The 20,558-nt window shown below is 43.3% G+C and overlaps 1 pseudogene; it reads right to left on the bottom strand.

Moving 5' to 3' along the window:
- Positions 1-18,668: 18,668 nt before the first annotated feature.
- LOC126401213 (plasma membrane calcium-transporting ATPase 3-like) lies at positions 18,669-20,142 on the bottom strand (annotated as a pseudogene).
- Positions 20,143-20,558: the final 416 nt, after the last annotated feature.

Raw genomic sequence — 20,558 nt, 5'->3', positions numbered from 1 at the left:
AGATATGCCCATTTCATGTCTCTACGACATACGGGGCATGAGATATGCCCATTCAAAGTTTGCAATTTCAATCAGTTGCTATAGCGCCCCCCTTTGGCCAATTGATGTAATATTGCTTCATTCGCATCCTCCCATTGTCAGTGAGGAGAAAAACGTGGAACAGACACACCCACACACACACACACCCACAGACAGAGTTTTCGTCATTATATAGTAAGACTAACGGATTAACAGAAAATGCTTTGTCACAAGTGTTTTTTCCAGGCCCATGTTTCTGAGATACATGGATGTCACAGGATAAAATGTAACCTTTGTGATTTGATTCATGTTACTTCAAAGTACAATCATTTTTGCGTACAGTATTTTGTCCATCCATCATTCATATGTGACACTACTTTTTACAGTGAGTAAAGTCAGAAAAGCTTGGTCCCCTGAGCCAACCTTTTCATGTGAGCATAACTATTTGTAAACCACACTTACTGTACGAGATCAGGCATTGTGTTAGTAATAAAGTACAAGAAAACTATGAGGTGCAAAGACTACCATGTTTAAACCTGAGCTGACCCCTGATGATGTGCACTGTACCTGGCTGATGTCCAGACACTGATCCTGTTGGACAGTACCACCCTGGGGGACAGAGGAGGTCAGCAGAGGTCTGAGCCCACGAGGGGCAGTAAAAACCCGGGTAACAAGCTTCACAGTCAGCCTCCGACTCCGCTGCAGACCTCCCCAAGAAAGTGCCTACATGGAGGAGACAAATTATCATGTGGGTAAAAATAACTTCCACTCTACTTCTTTTATCTCTCTCTCTCTCTCTTTTACACGCACATATAAAGAGAGAAAGGGAAATAGCATGGCATAATAGTGTCATATATGCACACCGTAGATGGCTCCATTTTTTCACTTGGTTAAGTAGCTAGCTGACCATTATGACAGTTTTATTGGGCTCCCATTAGGTTTTACAACCTCCTCTAAAGTTCTGGATACATTGAGCCATTACATTGTACCTCTGGGGGCTTAGTGGCACTGTATTCTACCTTTGGAGGTAGTGTTATAAAAAGAAAGAGGTCCAACACATGGCTCACTCAGTGAAATGGAAGGAAACATATATGGATGTGTTGGTTTTCTACCTGGAGGACAGGGCCTTGGCTTTGCACTCCCTTTAGGACAATAGTGGCCTACAGGACACACACCACCATGGAATTGACCCAGGGTTGAATCGCCAGGAAGTGGGGATGGTGATGTGGTATCTCCTGTAACTGAAACAATAGACCTTTATTGGATGTCATTACTCATTAGGTTAGTGAGTGAACCAAAAGGCCAGGGCCATTTTCCTCAATCCCAGGGAGAGAAATACTACTGAGATGAAGCAGTGGGCATTGGTAAATGTTCTGTGGAGACCTCTGCCGCACTGTGGAGTCAAAGGTCATGGAAATGTTAAATAAAAATAGAAGAGCATTGAGAGGAAATGCTGCACGGCACAGTATTTTTCAAGTTCATTGAAGATGACCCTTTTTTATATTACGAATACTATTTCCAGAATAACCAGTTGTGCACGCTGCCCTGCATTTATTTAACACTACATAAAGCATGACAAGAATCCGCCTGTTACCTGTGGTGTTTCCCAAAGGTGTGGCCATTCTGGATCCCTCTCGGCAGTAGAAGCCTGGGTTGCAGAGCCCAGATGGGGAGGAGATGCCAACCTCAGCGCAGTAATGGCCGGGCAAACAGGACTGACATACTTCTACAGAAACTGCACCTGGAACAACAATAATACAATTCATATGTTTGGTCTGAATGATGAAAATGACAATTTGGGTCAAGTGAAATAATTCCACTTGAAGTGTTTTCAGTAATTGTTTTCTGATGAAGGAGGGTGGGAAATTCTTTCACTGATTACAAAATTTCACACTATACGTCACACTAAAGTCCATTATGTTCAAATGTCACCAACAATGCGTAATTATATAGTGTTTTCTGTCACCGTCTATGGAGCTGAAGGTGCCTGCAGGGCAGGGAACCATATAGCTGGTACCCTCAGGGCAATAGGACCCTGCAGAGCAGCGGCCTCCTGTTGGGCCCTCCTCTGGCTGGGCAGAAACAGAACCTTGGATACAGAGGTAACTAGGGGCAGCAAGATGATGAAGACAGAGACAATGAGGACGGGGATATGGGATGCAGGAAGTGATAGATGAGAAAGACAGAGGAGGACAGAGCATAAGGGAGGTTTAATTATAGACCAGAGAGGCAGAATTAAACAGAAACAGGGTGTCATGTCTTTTATAGTCTATCTGTGAACATGATGAAGTATGTGTTCAGCTTGCTCATGTTTACCCAGGAGTGCAGGCCCCAGTGGGAGCAGCCAGTCCAGAGGAACTGCAATATCTCCCTGGAGGGCAGAGCTCACAGCCCGACTTATTGGACAACCCCATCTGCCTGCTGAAGGCACCAGCTGGGCATGGGAATGCTACACCAGACTGCGTTCCTGTAGATAAATAGCGTATAATATCTACAGATGGTCCCGGACTGAACATCACAGAACAGTTTGTGAAGGCCGTCCTTATCTTGATTATGCTCTATAATGGCCATTTGCATAATTGGAAAGCCATTTACTGTTACAGCCACTTAATCAGGAGTACACACAAAACAAGAGCAATTTTCAACAATGTTTTGCGTGTAACACAACACATTTTTAGCCAGTTAATCAACCTCACTGAGCCTGCAGCATCACTTGTGTCCCATATATCTGATAACACGATCTAGTAACAGTTTTCATTTGTCATGAATGTCTTAGAAAAGCTGCACTATCGTATCCTACCTGGTGGGCAGTAGTGTCCTTTAGGACACAGCGTGGGAGTGTGAGTGCCAGACACATGCCCTGTATCAGCATCCACCGAGCCAGCACAATAAAATCCTGCTGGACATTTAACACACTCTGCCTGCGGAGGGGTACATTACGCACATAATTCTTTTCTGCACAGTACAAATACAAAATTATGACTACAGATGTTCATGAATATCAACAGACATTTCGATCCTTGTGTCGAAGATGATAATAGCGAAACTATGAACAATATTCAGTGCACACAGATGTTGACAATGCTTTCAGGAGAGGCTTAACTAACCCATGATTTACAAGTCTAATACAGTGAGTCAAAAGTGCTCTTTTAGATACAGTTTTATAGTTAAGCATATTTTGCAGTCCAGTTACTGCAGGTTATTCTAATTGCATTCATTCTGCATGTTGCCTGTGGGACTGTGGGATATATCATCATATCATCCCCATTACCTGCCCAGGTAAATCCTGGTAGGTCCCTAACATGCAGGGCACCTGTCTATCAGACCCAGGTGGGCACATGTTTCCAGGTGAGCAGGGTATAGAGGCCTGCAGGCTGCTGTTTCCTCTGCCTGGGCAGTAAGAGCCAGCTGGACATATATGAGAAGGGAAAGAGAGCCCTCTGGTGACACACAGGAAACCTACAAAACAAAAGGGAACACTGCTGAGCAGCTGCGCACACTGTGTGAAGGGATTATCCCCCAATAAATCAAGTTATGTAATGAAAGCTTTATCTTCCGGCAGATAAAAGACACAATTAAACTATAATGTGCGCAACGTAAATTAGTTCCAACCTGGAGGACAAGGCAGGCACTCGGAGAGATAACTGTTTCTGGTTTTGTTGCTGTAGTGTCCAACGGGACAGGGCAGTGGTGCTGAGGAGCCCTCGGGACAGTAATGACCTTCAGGACATCTGTCACCTGTCATCCCTCCATCCTCTGGTGTGGGTGACCAGGCCCCAGAGAGGCAGTAGTACCCTGCACCACACTGGCCTGACGCAACACCCTTCCCAGGGGACGCACAGAAGGAGCCTAGTTTGATGGAAATAAAGAGTGAAACTGAGTGGAATGGTAAATTACCCTGAATTACCCTGCAAAACAGAAAATGTAGAACAAGCACTGCATATTATATTAATCCCAGCTGTGGTGTTGCATTTGTTTGATGATTTTGCTGCTTGTGATTACAGCTGCTTTTTGAAGTTCACTTATTTTGTTAATGTAGTGTTTAATTACCATTTACAATCAAGGTCGCGCTAAACTCTGAGTTAAGTAAGTGACCTTAAGGAAACTCATGATTATTAGCAGTAAATGGAGTGTGACCTGGAGGGCAGGGCATGCAGTCCTTGGGTTGTGCCATGCGAGTGTGGGGGTTGAGAGATCCAGCTGGACACGGGTACTGATGTTTGGACCAGGTCCCAGATGGGCAGTAATGACCCACTGGACACTCATAAGTCCTCGACAGGGAGCCATTACGTCTGCCAGGACAATAAAAACTATCCAGACAAAACAAGGATGGAATAATTTAGTGCTTGGCTGCTGATGGTGGCCATGAGGCATCAATATATGTATGTCTGTGTGTATATACTTTATGTATGCAAAGCCAGGTGGCAAATTTCAACATGTGCTGTATGTATATTCACTTACTTTGCTTATATGTGTCTACATGTTTACGGTGTAAAGTGACTGTGTGCGGTTGATAAGCGAGTTTACCCATGGGGACAGGTGCTGCAACTGGCTCTGCCGTCTTCTGTACTGATGGTTCCCGCGGGGCACTGCTGAGGAGCCACAGAGCCCTCAGAACAGTAATAACCTGGTTGCGTGAAGGCAAGAGTCATGGAAGAGACGCACACTCAAATGCACACAGAGACATCCACAGGGAACAGAGCTCGATTTCCAGTGTCAGCAGAGCAGCTACTTATGTTTAGCCCTATTAAATAGAAAGAAGGTTTTATTTACCTTTCCACCAAGCTAGCTCTGGGCTTATGTGAATATTCAATTTAAGTGTGTGCTTCACATTTTCTTTTGTATTCCATATAATGCTTTGCAAACCTTTTTGCTGCCGTTACCTGTATAAAAAGTAGCAACATGATTACATTATCCCCGTGTTTTTTTTTTTTCGTGCATCTTCTTTTGATGGTTTATAAATGAGATAAAGATTCTGAGAGATCTCATCACCTTTCGGGCACGGTCCTCCCTGGCTGTCTCTCAAAGGAGGGTCAGGGCGGTCTGCACCACCAAGACAGAAGAAACCCTCCCAGCATTGTCCTGAAGGTGCTGAGAGCCCCGCAGCGTCACAGTAGTAACCAGGGAGACACGGCTGGCAATCCTCCTAAGAGAGGAAATAAGAGAGACAAAAAGAGACGGAGGAAGAGGGAGAAACAGAGAGGAGGGGGGGCTGTGAGAAAATGGAAAAAGAGAGAGTGCCCCATTGCAGCATTGATTTGGGATTAGATATCGATTGGCTGTCACAATGAAAGACAGAGAAAGCAATGTAAGTTACTGGATATACTGTAAAGGGATGGTGTACTGTAGCAGGACTGTGAAACATTTTATTTCATGAAGTTGCTTTTCATTAAATCTTGGTCGGTCAATCAAGACAAACAGGGCCAAGCCAGTTATATGACTGGCTATTGCTACGATCTGAATGAATATATACCATATTTTGTCTGCATTTATATTCATATGATTATATAATTTGAGTCTCATGAATCACAAAATGTTATAAGAATATTTAGTGGTTGGATGTTTGGAAAATTACTAAACAAAATTTGACATTTCCAAGCAAAATGACATTGTGCTGTAACTTTGAGGAGAAAGACTCGTTCAATCATCGGTCAAGGAGACATGTGAGTGTGATACTGAGTCAAAGCGACCTTGGAGACTAATTTGGTGAGATTAGAGAACGTTCCACGTGGACAGGGCAGAGGATGGACGGTGGCCTGGGGGCAGTAATGACCAGCAGGACATGGCCCTCCCTCTTCTGGTGAGACACAGAGAACACCGCTGCTGTTTGTCAACCGTCTCAAAATAGAAATACTGATGGAGAACCACTGCCTCAGATAATTACAAGGCTGACAACTTAACTAAATGTGGTATTAACTGACTATACTATACTGCATTTCCTAAAGTACATGATAAAGATGTTTGTTTACCTGCAGCCTCTGAGAAAGGTTGTGGAGAAGTGTTTCCGTATGAGCAGTAATATCCTTCCTGACATGGTCCAGTGACAGCTGTGCCATTTCTGGAAGAGCAGTAATGACCTCCGTCACACTGCTTGCACTGAGTGACAGACCAGTAGCCAGGATCAGGACCGTAAGTTCCCTCTGGACAGCCTCTCAAGTCGAATCCAGTCCCTTCAGGGCAGTAAAAGCCTGCAGGCCGCAGAGCAGACACAAGGAAATGCATAAATATGAAGGATGCAAAAATATATAAGCTTTTATCACGAGTCATTGTTTGTTTCAGTTCTTTGGTGAATATTTTGCTTGATAATTTATATTTAATTCATTAGCATAAAACTGACAGTATACTTTTAAGGTTTTAAGGGCACACAAATCAGCAAGCCACACACCTGCAGGACATAAGTAAAGCGAGCCAGACACACAGTACCAGCCTGGCACACAGGGCTCACACTGAGTAGCATGTGTAACAGCAACATATGTCCCCGGATCACAGGGCACAGGTTGAACAGCTCCCTCTGGGCAGTAGTAACCCTCAGGACAAGGTCCCCCTGTAATTCCATTAGTAGGGGTGGAAGTGACGGCTCCCTTCACACAGTAATATCTGCATACAAAATATGAGAGCAGGAAAACACTAAAGCAGGATGAAACCACCATTTTGTATACATTTTATATAACAACAAGGACAATATTTATTAAGGTCATTGGGGTCTGGCGTACCCCCCACTGCAGGGTCCACTAGTTTTAGTAAGGCCGGCAGAGTCGCAGTAAAATCCCCCCAGACAGGGTTTGCAGTCCTCCTGGTTACGCAAGCCTGAGCTGTTTGACCAGCTTCCTTCAGGGCATGCCATGGGAGCTGTGGTGCCTGTGAAGACATCACAAACACCAACTCACAATTCAACTCTGGTAAACAGAGGAGTATGCAGAAAACTACTAAAAATAGCAGGAACAATGCAGTTATTGGGTTCATCGATGCAATATACTGTGACCATTTTTTGCACACTGTAAGCAGAAGTTTAGCGCAACTAAATAAGTGAGACAATCAAGCTACCCAGAAGAAAGGCAGAGTTTACCCTACAGTAGCAATTTTAAAGCATGGGTCAGTGCCCCAGGTCAGAGAGAACAAGTGTACAAATTAATTTGAAGAAAACTGTATCAGAAGTTACGAGATAAATGTTGTCAGCACTCCCCGTAGGCCACCAAATGGTAATTAGCATGAATAAAACATTGTAGCCCTGGAATATAATGGGGTAGAATGTTAATAGCCTCACACAGTATAAATTTGGTTACATTAGCCTATAAAACAAGCTGCATCAGCGTTGGATTACGATTATTATTAAAACCACTATTTGTGGAAAATGTGGACCCCCTGCAACTTGATACATTTCAGGCATTAAAACTATAGTGGCACTGAAGCAGCTGCTGGCTGATTGTTTATTTAAGGAGGACAAACCAGTAACCTGAGGGGCAGTATTGACCAGGTGGACACAGGGAACCAGAGAATCCGTCAAGTGGGCTGGGAGAGGATGCTCCCTCTCTGCACCAATAACCAGCGTGGCATGGTCCTGTAGAAAGACAAATATCACAATACATTAAGGGTCAAAGTAATCAGATACAGCTTCGGCTCCACAGCACAAGCTAAAGAGTACAATATGTGGTTTTAACAGCAATATCTCAAACCTTGGCAAATACAATTAATCCAAACCTACCAGCTCCAGTGTTAAAAACTGCACATTTAAATATTCAAAACTGGGGAAGCCCATTGCAAACCTTACAGAAACCCCTGAAATAGCTTATAACAACACATAATGAATAACAAAAGATGACCCAGGAAGATCATTTGTTGGAAATACAATAAATTGTTTCAAGTACAGTTTGGACATACATGAAAAATTTTGAATATTAATTTCCACATCAGGCACAATCATTGAAAATTTTCTTTTTAATTAATGGTTTTTCCATCATCACATATGCAGCAATACCAAATGCCCGGGCCTCCGTCAGGGGGGTACAAACTCTGGCCCAGACTCTGGCCCAAGTCCTGGGGGGAGGCTACAGAGGTCTATGGTTGACCCTTAAATGGGTACAACAATTTACTTACTGACCTATATCACTGTCAAAGCGAGACAAGGACGAAAGTTAAGGCGGCAAAAGTCCAAGTGGGGCGGAGGGAGGAGTGGTGTATGGGTCCAACAAACCTCGTCTTTCACCTGAGAGAGCTGCATTTGTGTCCCATAAGATTCTAAAGCCAAACCCTGTTCTTTTTTCCTAAACCTAACCACGTGTGTTTGTTGTTGAAGGAAAAAAAATCAATTTGCGGTGCTGTACCGATGTAGTGCGTTTATTTTGAAAGAGACTGTATGTAAATGTTAAATTTCCTTTGAAAACAGAAGTGTTTCTTGAAAGAAGACAATGCATGTAACAGGCAGAAATTGACACAGTGTCCAAGAACGTCAACAACCAACGCACCCAGGGTACCTTGCACATCGTATGTGGACGTGGAAAGTCCATGACCCAAACGTCAATATGTGATGAAGTGCTGCTATTGTGAAAATGGTGCTATGGAAATCCACACCATTTTCTCATCAGCATGAGTCAGATGGGAAGAACACACATGTGCCACTAATGTAAAGATGTAAAGCAAACTGCAGCCTCACTAGTTATGACAAAATGCCTCATCAAAAATATGGGGCTCAAAAAAGAAAAGCAAAGGTACAGAAAGAAGCAGAAAACTGAAGGAACAGAGACACAAATTTGTCATGATGCTGGGTTTTTGTTTATATTCCAGTATCTTGTGGACTTTGTTTTCAGGTTTCTGTTTGTGTTTTTCCTTGTTTTATGTTATTCATTCATCTGTTTCCTGTTTAATTTTGTAGATTCTCTCCTCACGTGTCATGTCTGGTTTTACTTCCTGTCATTGTGTGTTTTCCCGCCTGTTTTCTGTCACACCTGTCTTCCATCAATCTCATTAGTCCCTCCCTGTTCCCAGAGTCTTCCCTTCACACCTGTTCTGTATTAGTCTTGTTTGCTCCACCCTGGTGTTCCCCACCACACCCCTGTTGTCAGCCAATCCCCATTTCCCTCCTTAAGACTCTGTCCTCCGACTCCAGCTGTATCTCGTTCTTGTGATTAGTTTTCTGTGTATATATATATATATATATACCCATGTGTTTCCCTTTGTTCCTTGTCAGTTTGTCTGCATTCATCCCCATGTTCTTGCTGTTGTTTCCTGCTCTGTTTCATGCTTGGTGTCTTTTGTTCAGTTTGGATTTTTTTTTAACCCCAGTTCATTGTATTATCCTGGTTGGTGTTCTGTTTTCGTTTTGGTTCTTCTTCCATTTGGACTTTCAGTTACCTGCCTGTTTTGGATGTTTTTATCAGCTTTATTAGAGATTGCTTTTATTAAACCTTAAACCTGCCTATTGCTCTACATTTGGGTCCTTCCTGAACTGATTCATGACAAAATTACTGTCCAAAAAAGTGTGTTTGGAAAAAGAAAAGGAAAACAAATGAAGAATACTCTCTCCCACCTGCTGGCTCTGACAGTCCCATAGAAGGACAGTACCGTCCAGCAACACATGGCATGCAGCCTGTGAGGCTGGTAGTGCGCTGTCTCGGGTTGAAGGAGCCTATGGGGCAGGGATGTTGGTTGGGCAGGGCTGTACCTGCAGGGCAGTAGTGTCCTTTAGGGCAAGGCCTCAGAAAAGAGACATTGGTTGGTGTCGAATCACAGTAGTAACCTTGAAAGAAGAGAAATGCATAGCTTTAAATTAGCACTGCCAGTGTGTGAAAGAACTGAGGACTTGATATATTTGTAGAATACTTCTTTTGACCAGCTTACAAATAGCAGTATAATAAATGTAACAGATGCATATGAACAAGCTGTCAACCTTGATAAATAAAACACTTGCTGGGGGGGTTAAGAGCTGTTTTCATTACATCCAGTTTAGCAACACAGAAATGGCACAAGGCTAAACAAGTGTTTAAAAAAGAAAAGGACTAAATATGCTATGCTAGAGTAAACGGGGCTCCTACCTGCCTCACAGACAGTGCAAGCTGCCTGTTTCTCTCTGTCCTGATAGGTTCCTGATGGACAGGGCTCTGGAGCTGCACTACCCTGTGAGCAAAAGTGACCTTGAGGACATGGCAGAGCTGTAGGCACAGTCTGACCAGGCGGGCACCAATAGCCTGTCAAGGTGACAAGAGACACCAGTACAGTGTGAAAGAATGGAAACTGGGTTGGAGCAGAACAAAGAATGTGTCAAATACACATATCTTGATGAAACAGGCAACTACCAAAAATGTACTGACAGGAACACTGTGTAGGATTTAGGGGGAATTAGTGGCATCTAGTGGGGAGGATTACAGACTGCAACCTGCTGAAACTTCTCCCAGGGCAGTGAAGTACCTGCAGAGGTGTCTTCCTCTCCAAAACAAACAGACCAGGTGATTACAAACAAGTTACAAATCAGTGTTTGTCCTTCACTGTTTGGCACATCGCAGGTGGGCTGCTTGCCCAGTATCTGCTAATATGTGCTCACCTTATTTCTGACCCAGATGTTCAGGGGCTTTTTACTAGGAGCTGAGTTATCCACAGAGGTCTCTTCCTCTCCAAAACAAACAGACACTGTGACTTAAACTGGTAAAAGCACTGAATAAAGCAGCTTCAAATGAACTATAGTGGCTGACAGCTAAAGGGCCCATCTAGAGCCAGTGTTTGGTTTGTCTGTTCTGGACTACCGTAGAAACATAGTGCTGCAACACGGTGATCTCCGTGGACAAAGACCCACTTCCAATGTAGATATAAACGTGTCATTCCAAGGTAACGAAAACACAACAATTCTTATTTCAAGCGATTATACATTAAATAAAACATACTTATTATATTTAATTTCTGCCAATATATCCTCCTAAATCCTGCACACTGAACCTCTAACTTTATGGACTGACCTTGGCTGCAGGGTCCAGTCGGCGCCTTGAGACCTGCTTCTTTGCAGTAGAAACCTGCAGTACAAGGCTGACAGCCAGCTTCACTAGTCAGACCTGGCACTTGGGAGAAAGTACCCGCTGGACACAACTCTGGCTCTCCTGAGCCCTCAACTGTAGAGAGAAAGCAGTCATTCATTCAGCCATTCACTTATTACATTTACATGTCAATACCTATACTGGGCTGTAGGGCACAAAAGCTTTCTCCCAGGACACATCAAGCAGAAAGTGTGGAGACACCCTACACAGGTCAACAGTTTATCAGCAAAATAACAAAAATAGACACAAGATGACTCACACTTATATCCATGGCTAATTTAGTGTGTCCTGTCTACCTGAGTCATCGCCACAGCTACTTTAGAGTCTCTAGTGCACCTAATTTGCATGTCTTTGGGCTGTGGGAAGAGATTGGAGAAGCATAACAAAACCCCAATGTTAAAGGCTGGGACCTTTTTGCTATAAAAAAAACAATTCCAATCAATGCCAAAGAGCTGTCCTTTGAATATGATAAGACTTTACTGATTATTATTCGTCTGTGATGCACCATGACACCAACAGCTCATATATGGTGCATGTTATGGATAAGTACGTTTTTTCTTCATAAATATAAATATCAAAATTAAGCATTATGCCAAACTTCGGTGGACACCATACACTATCCATTTCACCAAGCACTTGACGTTCCTTTATTCATAGGCTTAAAAACTTGTTGGCAAGTTAGTGATAAGACTGTTCTAATGCAGTAAAGCAGGGCTTACCACAGTATGTCCCCGGTGGACAGATGCTGCCTGTTGCTCCATCTGTTGGTCTGGCCTCAGTGGCTCCTCCTGTACAGTAATACCCAGGGAGGCAGGGGCCCATTGGCAGAGCTAAACCTGTGGAGCAACATAAGTACACTTGTTATGTGTATTTTATATACCTTAAAATTTGACGTCTAAGTTGCCTTTTACCCATCTTTTCTCAAAATAACTTAATAAAATCAGTTGGTCTTTGTCTACTTTGCATCAAGCACTTTGATTGGCTGTTAAACACTACAGGAAAAAGTAATGTCACTGCTAAAATAAGGCAACAAATAACTCTTTCTGTCCCCCTTGAGAACAATGTGTGAATCCAATGTGTGAACAATATCTGTACTAACAAAAAGGAAATCCAAACCCATAGTTCCACCTCAAAAAACACTTCGATCTCTATCATCACATCACAGAAATACATGTATATTTTTATCTGTTTGTAATAGTTGGTGTAAAATTTGGCAAAATGTGTTCAAAATATATTGTAAAATATACCAGTATTTTTGCTGATGGGTAAGACAATGTAATGTAATTCGTCACGGAAAATGTGCCTTTCTGTCTTTCAATTACATGTTGCATATATTGCAGTACATTTTTCAACATACATAAGTTACTGTATGTTTCATCATAATAGATCTGTAAATGTCAAATAGCACTTTTTGCAGGCTGCCTTTTGATTAACGGGGGACGGAGCTTTTGCAATCAGGACCCTGATGTCCTGGAACGACCTGCTCGAGGAAATGAGGCTGTTAAAGTCAGTGTTTTCTTTGAGGTACTTTTATTGGAAAGCATGCCCTGATTTTATCTGAGCTGTCTGTGTATATCACTACCATCTTTTTGATTTTTAATTTGTTGTTTGTTATCAGATTGTTATTTTATCATTCACTTCGGTATTTAATCAAACTTTTCTCTTGATGGATGACATTTAATGACATTTTTGTTTATCTTACTGTGTGTTTTATGATACCTGAGATATTGCAGAAGGCTCCAGGTGGACATGGCACCGGCGCTGAGCTACCTAAGGGGCAGTAAAAGCCCACCTGGCAGTGCCCCCCTGTGGACGTAGCTGGACAAAGACAGTTGGCATTTGTGTAATTGTCCAGGTCAAAAGGCTGGGAGTTCCATGCTGCTGACACACAGAACCAACCTGAAAGGAACAGACGCAGCAAGAGACAGAGTGGGAGACAATGAAGATGATGTACTGATGTTGTGACTGCTATCTGTCCCTGTGACACACAAACACTGCTGCTGCTGACACAAAATAGAATCAGTGAGACACACTCACATGATGACTTTCTCAGCACAAGGTGAAAAAAGACAAGAGCAGTGCAGAGCAAGGTGAAAGAGATGAGTCATTAATGTGAAAAAAGCAGGCTTAATAAACCAGGGAGCCACTGTTCTAATATCTGCCCGAGACTTGTGTGCATTAGCTGGTTGGCATATGGAGCCAGGCTGTTTGTATATAAATAAATAATATACAGGGAATTATCTAAAAGCTGCTGCTACTGCCAGAACGCAAGAGTGAAACTGTAAAGAGCGGAGAAGTAAAATAATGACTGATGTGGCTGCTGTCGAGTTGTGATGTTTCGTGCTTTATGTGCACTCTTCCTTCCCTGCCCTCAAGTCTTCCAGACTGCTTTAGACTGGCTCGCCGACCCCTAGAGACAAAAAGGCTGGCACAGAGGACAAAGTCCTGACACTGAGAAACCACACTGTGTGGCTGTGATTGTGTCTTGGGAAGAAAAAAAACAAAGACGCCATTACTGACCAGCCTTGCACTTTCCAGACACTTTTGTCAGCCTCTCCTTCTCACAGTAGTGTCCTGGAGGACAAGGCAGGCAGCTGTCCAGACTCTGAGTCATGGGCTCGGGGTTGTAGTATCCACGAGGACAGGGGAACTGGGTGGCATGCCTTGTACCTATGCACATAATGCAACATGATTAGAAATTGCTACATGCAATGTCGGTGTTTAAAGTACACTGCATTTTTACTTGTATTGTAAAAGCTAAGGGGAGTCATTGATCAAAGCAGAAACAGTCTTTAAGTATAACAAGAAGCTTCTAAAACAGTGTTACTACTGACAATAAATTAATGAAGAAATGCAACCTACTCCTGCAAAGATATTTGTGTAGGCAGTCGTATATAACTCATGTAACAGACCAGTTCTAGTACAATAGCAATTGTGCACTTAAGCCTATTATTTACATAATGCCTGTTGATGCCACTGTGATTATTTTCCATATGGGCTTAATCACAATGTTTGTTTACAATGACTTACAGGAAGAAAATCCCTGTATCATGTACATACAATGTAACCACACTGAGGATGCTGCCACAATTAGTTTTTAACCACCTAAAAAAGGTCCACCTAAAAAAATTGAAGGGAACTGAAGCTATAACGTCAAAGCCACCGGACCCCATTGACAAAAATAGTAATTTTACTGCACAGGACATGAGAGTTGCTGATCTACTGCTGCCTTAATCAGTTTGTATGCAAGGTGGAGCAGTGGAAATATTCCAAATATAGCATGCACTTTACCTGACCTACTTTAAGATGAGTCTTTTTAGGTGGCTAAAACATGTTTTGCTGCAGTGCCTGTACATAGCAGTGCATTGCTTGACTTCTGTGCCGGTAGATTTGGTTTCTGCAAGTTTGCCAATATTACATATGTCCGCAATTGAAATCAATCCCCAATTTTCAACCAGGAAGTGATTACATTTTTTTGTTCGTGCGACATCATGCTGATTACATCTATACTAATGTTTTGTGTACCATTATATGCCATGAATGCCTTACTTCTGTAAGTGTAAATCTGGGCAGGGGGCAGGAGGCACGTCTCCCCAAATATTTAGAAAGTGTGCATTGTTTCCCCACCTCCCCACCCGCAATAAAAACATAAAAGTAGCAGAGGATTTTTATGTTGACAACATTAAAGACATTCACAGCAAAATTAATGCATAAAAGACAGCCAGAAAAGAGACTGTCTGGCTGAGAACCTCCCCGCTGTTAAACAAAACCTAAGCCCTTGTGTGCACCACTATCTTGACACACAGGTACACGCACACACCTTTCTGAGCTCTAACTACAATAAGGACCACAATGAAAATAAGTCATGTGCCTTTTCTTTTTTCATCCTTGATGTTCTTTTAATCATGCATGTACTCTGGTCTTGCAACCACGTATCTGTCTTTTTAAAATGAATTGTCAAATAAACAAAACAAAAATAAATATGATTGATAGTGTTTTGGGTGAGTCTACCATCAGGGCAGTAGAAGCCAGGGGGGCAGGGGAACTTGGTGAAGTTGCCAGTCCTCTCTGGACAGTAGTAGCCAGCAGGGCAGCGGAAACACGCTGACTGGCCCGTGAGGTTGGTGTAGGCCCCAGCTGGGCAGGGCACTGGGCTCGCACTACCCTCAGGGCAGTAATGAGCTGGTGGGCAAAGACCTCCTCCTGAGCCTGCAGAGGAAAAACCAATTAGATGTGCTGAATTACTGAGATTATGACTGCTAAGCCCTTAATGTGATGAATCATGTGATAAACCCTTATTAATTCAGTAATCATTCGTTCAACAAAACACCCTCGCACATTCAGATTTCCTGCATTTATCAACATCTGTCTCTCCTCTGTCTGATGCTTATTCATAAGATTTGTCTCTGCACATTATATATTAGCTCTGTTCTCCACTATTTTATGTCATGCATGAACTACACACATAATTAAATATTAAATAACGAACAGAGGGATCATTGTATTGATGTTTGAAGCTGGTTCAGCTAGGTTAATCCTGCAGACAAGATGGAATGGTGTAGAAATTATTCAACAAGCACAAACACAATTCTCATGAATAAAATAAAAACTCATAATTTTGCTGCTCTACCTGTAGCTGTGGTGTCTTCCCCTGGACAGTAATATCCTGCCTGACACAGTCCAGATGGACGGGTGAGGCCTGCAGTGCCGCAGAACTGACCCGCTTGACATGGCCTACAGCCAGTGATGTCTGTCAGATAAAGACTGCAAGCACACACGTGTAAACACATGCACACACAAACACAGTTAAATGGCAAAACAAAACTGCACAAGTGTGTGTGACATCTGGGTCCACTAACCTGTTAGAGTAGGTTCCTGGTGGACAGGGCAGCGGGAGACTGGTGCCCTCAGGACAGTAGTTCCCTTTTGGACATGCTCCTCCCACTCCAGTGCTAAAGTTACCATCTGGGTTCTGAAAGTTCACACCTTGGGAAGTTGCACATTTAAGACAGATTTAGTGTGCAATTCAGTTTTGCCACACACACTGGTACAGCAGCAGGGCTTTAGGTTAGGTTGCAATGATAAATGGTAATATTGCCATTGTCCATCATGCATGTAGTGTACCTGCAATGCAGTAATAACCAGCTTGACAGGGTCCAGTAGGCTCAAACAGACCCCAGTCCTCACAGTAAAACCCTGTTAACACAGCATGAAGAATTAAAAACACCACTGCAGTAATAATAAAGCATGGAAATCCTCAAGGTGTCCCATCACTTCATAAAACAATATCCCTCCTCTAGATAATTTAACGTGCTAAAATATTCTATTATTGCCTTTTATCTGAATCAATTAGTTCCAACACATCTAGCAAATGAAGGTGTTGGTACATTAAAAGCCAATTCAGCTCACTTAACATTAAATGAAAGACTATCCAGTGTCTTGAAGAGCAGTGAAGACAACCATGTGACAATACTCTCACCTGCTGGACAAATGAGGCACTGCTCCACTTGGCTGAGGCCAAAGTGAGGACTGTATGTGCCAGGAGGGCAGGGCAGGATACCCTCAACACCGCCACCGAGACAGTAGTGTCCTGCTGGACAGAGCTGGACACCTTCTCCTGACAGACAGTAGGTCCCTGACAGGCAGTCATCGCACACCTCTGCCCCTTTATCCAAAAGAGGAACAATAACACATGTATTTCAAATCGTGATACAGTGGAACCTGCACAGGTTACTATAAACAACCGCTTCTTCTGATACAAATGCTGTTTAAATAATTTACTTATAGTAATCAATTAGTTCACTTACAGTGTTCATTTTGAGTCTTTTTATACATGTCAATATATGTTTAAAAAAAAAAACATTTAAAACTTAGACAGCTCTTTTTGTTTTTATTTAACTCCCATGATACTTTGCCCGGAAAAAGTCATTTTCTCCAAATAAAAAACATAGTGTCCTCGAAGCTTATGACAAACTGCCAAAAATGAGCCAATGAGATGTGAAGCTTGCTCTTCAGGCTCGCTTGTGACCAGTCAAATAAAAAGAAATGGCTGCTAATGGAGACAGATTTGTAGTTTGGTCAGATAGGCCACAGATTCCACTCCAGCCTGCGACCCTTTGCTACATGTCGTCCCTTCTCTCTCCTCCTTTCTTGTAAACTACCCAGTCAAATAAAGGATTGTGCAAAAAAAAAAAAATCTTAAAAAAAGGTTGGTAGGCTAGTAAAGTTTGGTAAGATGTTTAATGTCCAATGTCCAATTTTGAGAAGACCTTGAACGCCTCAGATCCTTTTTGTTACCAGGTGCATTGGGTGGCCTGGTGTGAATTTGTTATAAGCCAATCAGCGCCATCACAGATGAACCTACTGGGTTCTGAGAGGAGGTGGGACTAGATAGAACGCAAACATAGGGTGAAGGAAGCTGGTGGAAGTACAGAGATGTGAGCACTAGCTCTAAGTTCAGTACAATCTGCTTTTTTTACCAGCATGTAATCTGTTAAAGAGAAGGAAAGAGTGTGTTGTTTTCAGTGAGTAATTCTTTTAAACTAGCGCAAACACCCTAGCCATGTGTGGACTGTTGCTAATTGGCTATCTCCCTGGCTAGCTTGGAGGAGAGAGACTAGGGGTGCATACGTAAATCCAATCTGACGCTCTACACTTAAATCAGAACAGTGTTGTTCGAAGAAACAAAGCATTCTGTTTCTACATAACTACCCAGAGAGTGCGGTGCTCTGGATAACCAATCCGTACATTCCTATTTGTGCGAGTGTGCTTCAAGGAGGCTACGTGATCAAATCCTGCCAAAGAACTGCTCCAATGCTGAAGGACTGCTCCAATGTCTAATGTCAAGGATTCTTCGAATTCTACCGAGGACCAACTCCTTCCTTGAGAGAATTTTCAGGGACACGTGTGTATCCTCAGCAGGCATGAAGTGCCCACAATTCTTTGTGCATGATTTACCATAATTGAAGGCAGGGCCTCTTCAGTGATGCACACACCTGGGCACTCACTAGCCGGTTCCAATGTGTGTTCACCAAATGTTAGGAAGGAGTCTTTCCTAGCCTCTGTAGTACCCGACATGGAAGGACCTGTCGTACCAAGGACGCAGCCTTGATTTTGAGACGCACCAACTGACTGCGTGCAGGAAATCCTTTGTCACCGAGTGTCTGCGTGAGTGTGGATCATGTGAACTGTTATGATACGGACATTCATGATAAAAGGCCATAAGGTTCATTATTTTTATGAATTTTTGGGTAGTGTGTGTCAGATGCTGCCACACATGCTGCTGCAGTAGAGGTACTCAGGACGAGGCATCTCCATCGCACAGATCACGTCTGGACAGGGAGGTTTGCAAAGACGGCTACCAACAGCTTTCTTAATTAAAGGAACAGCAAGTACAGACAGTGTTTTCCTTGATTATAAAATCCTGGGTATTTTGGGTTTATTTTCTGGTGTGACTCACATGGTTTGTAATAAACACTTTGATTGTTATTTCATGTAATCCTTTTGGTTTAATATTTATTCATATGTTGAAATATGTGTGGTAAAGTGGCAAATGAGTTGGTTGTAGTTGATTATATATAAATATAAATGCATGGAAGGTTTGCTAATAAACTAACTAGGCCTCTCTGCATGTTAGTCAGAGTCATATGCTCTAATTTTACATTTATCCTCTTGCCAATTCACCTCCCATGCAAAGAGATTAACAGATGTAAAGTGGTAGTGTATGCAAGATGACTCTGTGACATAACTGGACTTGAGTGGGTGGGCTACATATGGGCGTTTGTCTGGGATCACACTGTGGTGCATGTCACTGATGTAAGTCTGCACCACAGTTATGCGGTTGGTGGTGAGGGTGCCAGTCTTGTCAGAGCAGATGGCCGTGGCATTGCCAATGGTCTTGCACACATCCAGGTGGCATACAAGGTTGTTGGTTTCTTGACAGAGTAAGCCAGAGAGATGGCGACAGCAAGAGGTAAACCTTCTGGGACAGATACCACCAGCACACTGACTCTGAGTACTGGATGTAGACTGGAGCACACTTTGGCAACCACGTGCGACCTTCAACGACAAATGCAACACCTCTCTGTCGTCGAAACGTTGGTCATCTTCTCTCTGTCCTTTACATAACCCCCTTCTGCACTGGTCAGGGGCAACACCCCCGTTCTGCTTCTTGGCTTTGTTCTGATTGTTCCCCACAGCTCCATCAGGTTGTTTTCCTTTCTACTAGGAAAGGAAAACAACCTCTCCAGCACACAGCAGGGTAAAGATGATGCCCATCTGTGAGTTGACATCCACAGCTGCCACCAGCATCCTGTCTGAGCACTCCACCACATGGGTACCTGACAGCAGCATAGGGTCCTTAACCACAGACTTGCGTACGTGGTCAGACTCTCCTGTAAGACAGCTCTCATCTATCTTGAGATTGTTGCCTTGAACCAAAATACCATCAGCTGACAGCAGGTCCCTGTATTTGACCAGGGCCATGTCCCCCACCACCATGTCAGCTCCAGGGATCTGGATGACATTCCCATTACACACAACAGTGAACTTCTGTTATTGTTCGATCCAACTCTGTAGACCCTAGAACTGCTTCTTTCTGGACCAGTCGTTAAACGCCCTCACCAGGATGACACACACAACAGACAGCACGATGGCGGCACCCTCGATCCAACCAGCACCGCCCTTGCCCTCATCCTCTGCAGACCCCACCACATTCCCACATGACTCGATTTCTTTTACAAGAGGTTGGCAGAAAGAGAGGCCGAGGGAGATTTTTGTTTCCAAGAGTGTGACATCCTGGTGGGCCTCCCACACAAGCTCCAGGAGAGTCTTAGGCTTCTTTAGGGGTGATGAAGATTTGGCTGAACATTTGGCGTCAACACTCCAGGTCTGCCAGATCCCCACTGAGACCGTCAGTGGTGTTGGACAGTAGTCTCTGGTAGAGCCCGTCTGTGTCTCTGTGGCTGTAATGGAGCTTCTGAGGGCATTGTTCCCTCAGAAGCTCCATCAGCTTCCTGAGCTTTGTCACAGTGATCTTAAAGTCTCCCCCTGCATGGCTGTTATCTGCCCTTCCTCCTCCGCCTCTCTGCACCCTAGTCAGAGTCATGTGCTCTAATCTGTCAGGTGCAGTGGGTACATCTTAACTTTACATTTAGTAGACCCTCACCAGTTCACCTCCCATGCAAAGGGAATAACAGATGTTAAGTGGTAGCATATGCATGATAATTCTGTGACATAAAAAAACCTATTGTAATTAATTTGATCTGTACACACATGATCACTACAAGAGGGTGTCACTGTACTTGATATGTCGTGCAGTTCTATTTTCTATACCTGTAGTGTTCGAGTACATCCCATCAGGGCAGAGGACAGGAGAAGCTGAGCCCATGGGACAGTAGTGTCCAACTGGACAAATGTCTCCAGTCACACCGTCTGAGGGCATTGAAGACGCAGCTCCTCCTGAACAGTAATAGCCTATAAATCAGAAAATATATATATATATAAAAAAAACTATGAACATAA

The sequence above is a fragment of the Epinephelus moara genome, chromosome 2 (genome assembly GCF_006386435.1).
Source record: "Epinephelus moara isolate mb chromosome 2, YSFRI_EMoa_1.0, whole genome shotgun sequence".
Taxonomy (NCBI): Eukaryota; Metazoa; Chordata; class Actinopteri; order Perciformes; family Serranidae; genus Epinephelus; species Epinephelus moara.
This window is presented reverse-complemented; position numbering and strand designations above follow the sequence as displayed.